A 7,833-nucleotide genomic window follows, 5' to 3' on the forward strand; every position below is an offset into this window, starting at 1 on the left:
CTTTTGGATGCCATGTCTTTCTAAATAATGAAACTTAGTGGTTGAAATATGTTTTGGTTTTTTTTAAAATATATTTTATTGATTTTTTACAGAGAGGAAGGGAGAGGAATAGAGAGCTAGAAACATTGATGAGAGAGAAACATTGATCTGCCGCCTCCTGCACACCCCCTACTGGGGATGTGCCCGCAACCAAGATATATTATGCCCTTGACTGGAATCGAACCTGGGACCTTCTAGTCCACCGACCGACACTATCCACTGAGCCAAACCGGTTTTGGCTGAAATAGGTTTTGACAGGTGCAACAATGTAGCTAAGAGAAAAGCTGTCAGGAGTTGCACAGCTATATGGCCTTGATAAATCTGCCATTTTAGAGTCTAGTGTATAGGCTATGGGTCTCAAAATACTCTTGTGATGTTGCAGAGTTGCTACAATTTGGGAATGCTGGTATTAGTGAATTTCACAGGAAGCTGATAACCCAATTTATAGATAGGAGTAATTTCTAAGTCAGTATGATTAATTGTCTTCTTTGGAGCCAGATCTGCACTGGAAACTGCTGTTTTATAGGCAAAAATCAATTGAAGAGCCAGGAAACAATTGAGGGAGAGTTGCTTGTGTAATTCCGTTTAACAGCAGAACCTGGAACTCGAGGCTGTACGCTGGGACCATCTATCTGGTCAGTACTGAATCAGTGCTAGAGCTTGCTCTGCACTCTTAATTTATCCTTTAAATTACTTCATCTGTATTTTTAGCCCAAGGAACATTTACTTTGTTGTGTAACTCCCCCCCCCCCCCCCCATTTTCTTTCTAAGCATGAGGATACAAAATAAAAGGGCTACTGGCATTATTTAACTATAAGTGTCACATTTCTTTCTTTTATATGACATCATGGGGAAATATATGTGTGTGAAAGGAAGTATGGAATGTAGGTAAGCATATAGGCTCAGGAGCCAGATGTCTACTGGGTTCAAATCCCAGATGTGACTCAGGCAAGTACAGTGGTGCCTCGCATAAAGAACGCCTCGCACAGCGAACGCTGCACACAACGAACTTCATTTCATGATTCATACAACGAACTTCGTTTCACACAACGAAGTCGCCCGAGCTTCCACGACCGCTTTGCCCGAGCTTCCACGACTGCTTCGCCCGAGCTTCCACGATCGCTGCCGATGTATTGCATCCTTCCGCGCAGGCACTGCAGGCAGTCGTTAGTCACTGCGCTTAACTTAAGCACGTATCGCGGCAATCGTTCTTCATTACGAATTAAATCACGCACGTATCACGGCAGTCGTCCTTTTAAGTTAAACTCAATACACTGTATCCGGATTCAGCTGAAGCAAACAAGATCAACGATCTTTACTCCGATACTCTTGTCCGTTATTTCCAGCAGATGTTGGAGAAAAGAGAAAAACAAACGACTTTGGACAGGTTTTTCATGAAACCATCGGCCAAAAAGCAGAAAATGGATGAAGATGTGCAAGATTCGGTAGACTCTACTTAGTCTGTCTTAAAATTAAAAAAACGTGTGTTTTTTTTTTAAAAAAATTATGTTTTTAGATGTATCTAAATAAAAATAACAAAAAATTTATCTTTTTTTATGTCATCTTAGCATATTTTATGCTACAGAACGAATTATTTTTTTTAACATGTATTGTTATGGGAAACGCGTTTCACATAACGAACTTTTCGCATAACAAACTTGCTCCTGGAACGAATTAAGTTCGTTGTGTGAGGCACCACTGTACTTATTGTCTCTGAATCACTCTCTGGAATGGGAATTATAGTTGTTTAAAATTGTGGGTCCTATTATGAGGTTAATAGAAAAGCAGTTTTTCTGATGGTCTTTATTCTCTGTACTGACAAAGTATGAAAAGGAAGATGAATGGAGCAATGAAAAGGAAGATGAAGGGGTGATACCCAGAGATGAGAAGCTGCAGGAGCTGCAGCCCTCAGTTGACCTGCTGCTGCACTGTTAGAGGCAGGCTGGGCTCACTTACCAAAAGTGCTGCCTATGCCCCCTCCACCCTGCCCGCTTCAATTGGTTGCCTCTCACACATGCCCCTGAGCAGGGCAAGGGATTGAGCCTGCAACCCAGGTAAATGTTCTTGACTGGAATTGAGCCCTGACCCTTCAGCCTGAGGGTTGACGCTCCAATCACAGCCAAACTGGCCAGAGCCAGGGACGTATTTGTTTTATTCATTGTCTTTTGGGCTTTGTTTTTAATGCCCTTAGTCACAGAATTGATTATATTCATTTCATGGCATATTGATTTTGGCCCATGCAAATCACGCCCATTCCTTTTTGTTACCCATGCCCACACAATACTGCAACGAGCAGTCTCCTCCCTTTTTTGTTGATCTGAGAGTTTCTGGGGTGTATACCCAGTGTGGTAGGCAGCCTCTAAAATGGCTCCAGTGATTCATGTTCCCTCTTTTGAAGTATAATTGAATACAACATTATATTTGTTTCACATGTACACCATCAGGATTCACATTTGTAAACATTGCAAAATGATCACCACAATAAGTTTAGTTACCATCTGCATGCCAGTGTTTAATCTCTTCCCTTGAATGTGGGCTGGACTTAGTGATTGCCTTCTGATGAATAGAATATGGCGATTACGATGAGATTTCACATCGGAGGTTTACTAAAGATTTGTGACTTCTGTTTTTCTTGCTATTTTTCTCTTTGGAGGAAGCAGAGGGCTATGTTAATATATATATATATATAATTTATATATATATAATTTATGTATATATAATTTATATATATATAATATATATATATATATATATATATATATATATATATATATATATATAATTTTACTGAGTTTTTACAGAGAGAGAGAGAAAGCTAGAAACATCGATGAGAGAGAAGCATCGATCTGCTGCCTCTTGCACACCCCCTACTGGGGATATGCCCGCAACCAAGGTACATGCCCTTGACCGGAATCTAACCCTGGACCTTTCAGTGTAGGCTGACGCTCTATCCACTGAGCCAAACCGGTTTCGGCAGGGGGCTATGTTTTAAACTGCCACGTGGCAGGGAACTCTGACCTAAAGCCAGTGAGGCCCTAACACCTGCCAGCAGCTCTCAGTGAGCTTGGATGCTGGTACTTCCCCATTTATCCGGAGATCACTGCAGCCCCGCTGACCCTTCCTTGATTGCTGACTTTTGAGACTGACCCAGAGGCACCCCGCTAAACCACATCTGGATTCCTGACTCACAGAAACATTGAGAGAAATGTTCGTCATTTTAAGCCTCTAAATCTTGGGGTAATGTGTTATACCTAGGAATGTGATTTTTGGGTTGTAGGATATATGCACACATATTTCACTAAGTACGGCTAGATTTTCCTTCCAGCAATACTTGGGGCTTCTGTTCATACTTTCACTAGCACTTGCTAATGTCAGACTTTTAAAATAATTTTTGCCTTAATAGGTGTAAAGTGATATCTCATTTTAACTATTGGATAACATGCTGAGTATCCTTTCATATCTCTGGTCAGGGCTTATACATAGTCTTTACTTTGTTTCTTTTCTATTGAAATATCTTGTATAAGTAGCCCTTGTTGATTTCAGACATTGCATATATCTTCACTCTTTTATTAAATTTTCAAGTACTGTTAAGTATTTATTTTACAAATAACGTGGTAACTTAATCCATTCATAAGTGTGCATAAAGATGAGGTATGGCCATGTGGTAAGTGACCTCAAGCTGATAGAACTGATGCATTGGTCCCCAAATTACAGAAACTAAGTATGTTGCAAAATAACAAAAATGTGCTTTTCTACCTTTTTTTGTTTTTAGCGAGTGAAAAAAGCACCCCCCTTTTTAAAAAATAATCATTTTTAAGTTTAGTTAAAAATGTCCACCAGATGGCACCAATGCATGATAAATACTTAGGAAAATTAGAAGCATTATTCTCACACTTACCTTAAAATCTGTTGAGATAATATATTGACAGTGTAATTAAGGTTCTATGGTCCTATAATAGCATTTATCTGATTGCTCTAAGTAACATTTATCTAATTATTTGCTAGAGTTTATTTCTTGCAGTTGGAGTAGAAATGAGAACATTTTTAGCCTCACTAGACCCTGAATAATGGGGCTTTTTTTTTTTTTTTTTTTTTTTTTTTTTTTAATATTAGGTTTTGGGTTAAAGCCAGGTTTGGCTCCAATTTAAACATATTTCAGTGCTTGTGAAACCTGTAGGTTTGGAGGACTAATGGAAATAAACATTTCATTGCTGTAGTTTTGTGTATTGAATTGATAATGAAAAGAATAGCTAACCTTATCTACCTCATTCACTGGAATGATCTATAAATCTATTTCTTTTGGGGAAAAGGGCATAGAGAAGTTTATAGCCCTTGAAGAATAAATTTATGAAGTAATATGTTCAAGGACCATAAAAGTGACTTCCAAGCAACAGCCTGGATTCCAAATATAAAACGTTAATACCATTTATCCTGAATGGCACTAATGAGTCAGGCTCTGTCTGTGCTGAGTACCTTTGGGAAGTTCCTATGAGCTCCCCCTCATCTTCTGGGGATATCTTTTCTGCATTATTGACAACATTGGGAGTCCCAGCCAAGCATCAGTCTTCTCATCTCTGGGAAACCTATCTCCAACACCTCCTATTGCTGTTCACCTGTGGCAGGTAGTCTGTATGCTTTCACTGTTCGACTACTCTTTAAAAATGCTTACTAGTAGTATGTCCCAAAGTGTGATTAGTGAAACTATAATCTTTCCAGAAGCTACTTGGGGGAAAATGTATGCTATGGTTAAGCATTGGCAAGCTATTGTACTTTTGTCTTCATGTTATCACATTAAAGACACTTTGAAGCCTTATAAGCAGTGAATCTCAATAGAGTGGTACTGCCCCCTTGGGGATGTTTTATAAATTTGTGAAAGTGTTTTTCTTGCCCTGATTGGCCAAGAGGTCATGTATGCTAGATAGACTGCAGTAAAAGACAGTCCCATAAAAGCAAGAGTTGTTCCTCGCTCCCTGGGACTTACACTTGTACCTAGAGTCGTGTAAATCTGTTCTTCATTAAGCTTCTGGCCTAGCTGTTTTATGTATAAGCACAAAGTAGTTGTGATTTTATCATTGTAGATACTGAATGTCTTAGAAATACAATGATCATATAAGTTAAGGGAAGGTTGGATTTCACTTTGTTTGGAGCTTTACAAGTAATTGTTTTTACTATTTCAGAAAAGCACATTATGAGCAAATGCCACTGCATGTAATTGATTCGCCAATACAGCACAACTTCGAACCCTGGGGCAGGTGAAATATTCCACGGTGAGTAGCTGTCATATTCACCATGATAGATGCGAGTGTCTGACTACTTATGTCTTTTGGTTTAGTCAGTCCCAGGCATATATATATATATATATATATATATATATATATATATATATATATATATATATATATATATTAGTAAGCCTAAATGACTGTCACAACCGAAACAACTGAACAGATGACCAAACAGGTTGTGTGGGGTGACCAGGCCGGCAGGGGCTTAGTGAGAGATGACCAAATGACCGAACAGCAGGCTATGTGGAGAGACCAGGCTGGCAGGGGGGCAGTAAGGGGCAACTAGGCCAGCACTGGAGAAGGGGGTGGGGGGCAGAAAGGGGCGACCAGGCTGGCGGGGGGAGGGGGGGGTGTAGTTGGGGTTGACCAGGCCATCAGATGGGGCAGTTAGGGATGATCAAGCAGGTAGGCAGGTGAGTAGTTAGGAGTCAGTGATCTCGGATTGTGAAAGGGATGTCCATAGGGATCAGGCCTAAACTGGCAGTCAGACATCTCCCGAGGGGTCTCGGATTAGAGAGGGTGCAGGCTGGGCTGAGAGGACACCCCCCTCCCTCCGTGCATGAATTTTGTGCACCGGGCCTTTAGTTTATGTATAAAGGATACATTGGTGGTGGTGGTGGGTTTCTGGATATTCTATTTGTGTAGGACATAACTTTGAATTTGTTTTAGGAGATGGGAAAGGAGATGGTGAAGGAGATGTTACAAAGATACATGTTTACAACAAGGGCTCTATGTATCTGATAGGGCTGGGAACTGCTATCCTAAGTACAGAATCTGGACAATTTTCTTAACCCGGCATTTGCTAAATTAATTGGATAATAGAACCTTTATTTTGTGACCATCTGTTAACTCTAGGGAAAGCTAAACTAATGTAAACCCTGTCATTAATGAAACCTTATATATTACTTTATATTTCTTTTTAAAAAAATTATTTTTATTGATTTCAGAGAGGAAGGGAGGGGGATAGAGAGATAGAAACATCAATAATGGGAGAGAATCACTGATCAGCTACCTCCTGCACCCCCTCCCACTGGGGACTGAGCCCTCAACCTGGGCATGTACCCTTGACTGGAATCGAACCCGGGACACCTCAGTTCCCAGGCCGACACTCTATCCACTGAGCCAAACCGGCCAGGGCAGTACTTTATATTTCTCAAAATGCTTTCACATGCCTATGTCAACCTATTTTAACATTTTCTGAGGTGCATAGCATAGGCATTCTCATCCTGTAGATGGAATGAAAGAATTCAGGTGACTTATTTCTAGGTCACTCAGAGGTCTGGCAGAGACTCAGATGAGAAGTCTGGTCCCCTTTCTTCTACATCTTGTGGTTCTGAACATTTGCCAGTCCTAGCACAGAACTCTCTCCACCCTCCATGCTGTGGTTGGGAGTAGGTGGGGGAGAGGTCGAACTCTGCCTTAGAGCAGCCCTGGGACAGGGGAAACATTCCATAGTAAGGGGCTGACCATCCAGTCTGAAGCGCACCCGTTTCTTATTTTTACTTCTTGCTGCTTGCCTTTCTTGTATCTCTAGATCAAAGGAATGGTCAAGGGAAGGGAGAGAAAGTTAAAACTGCCAGATGGAATGTGCGATTTGTGATTTAGCATGGCTTTGTGTTACTTTGTTTTCCCATTATCTTCACTAACTCCTGGGGCTTATGGTTGGTATTTGCATAACCAATTCTAGTTGAGATCACAGGCCTATTATAGGATGTCTTTATCCTCAAGGGGAAATAATAATGGCAAACAGTGCTTACTGCATATCAGACATCATGCTAAGTGCCTTATGTACAGTAATTCATATAATCTTTATGAGGTAAGACTTTATGAGATAAGTAATAATATTATTTTCATTCACATGAACAAGCTAAAGCAAAAGAGGATCAAATCACTTACTAAAGGTTATACAGCTAGGATAGTGGGGAGAAGTGTTCTGTACTTTTCTCCACATATTACATGTAGTAAATCACAGAACTGGGATTTGAACCTGGGCATTCTGGCATCAGAGGAAATGTTGTGGATTACTAAAGAGGAATAAATTGGGGTATACTCAGAACATGACAGCTGAAGTCTTGGGTGTTTTCTTTTAGAATGAATGTTGTGAGAACTTGTCTTGAAGACATATAACCAAGATTGAGCTTTGATTTTGAAATCTAAAGAGTGTCATGGCCTAAGAGGTCTTAGAAGCAACTTCCTACTTCTACGTCCCTCCATTCAGGTGTCAAAGTCTCTTAAATTCCATCCCTAAGTATAAGACCTTTGCATTTTCTCCTGGTTCAACTGTTAGAAAGATACAATATTCTTAAAAGACTAATGTATTAAACTAATTGACAGGCAAGTATCAGTGGCATTGCCGTTTTGAGCAAAGTTCCAAAGAGGTGAGGTAGAGCTTTCTGGTCAGCTAACTTCCTTCTGTCTTTCCTTTCCTCTTCCTTCCGCTGTCCTTCTTTGGCTTTGCTTATAGCTGTAATCCAAGTAACACAAGCAGCAAATAGCAACAAAAAACAGA

Source organism: Pipistrellus hanaki (assembly GCF_964339955.1).
Source record: "Pipistrellus hanaki genome assembly, chromosome: 2".
Lineage (NCBI taxonomy): Eukaryota > Metazoa > Chordata > Mammalia > Chiroptera > Vespertilionidae > Pipistrellus > Pipistrellus hanaki.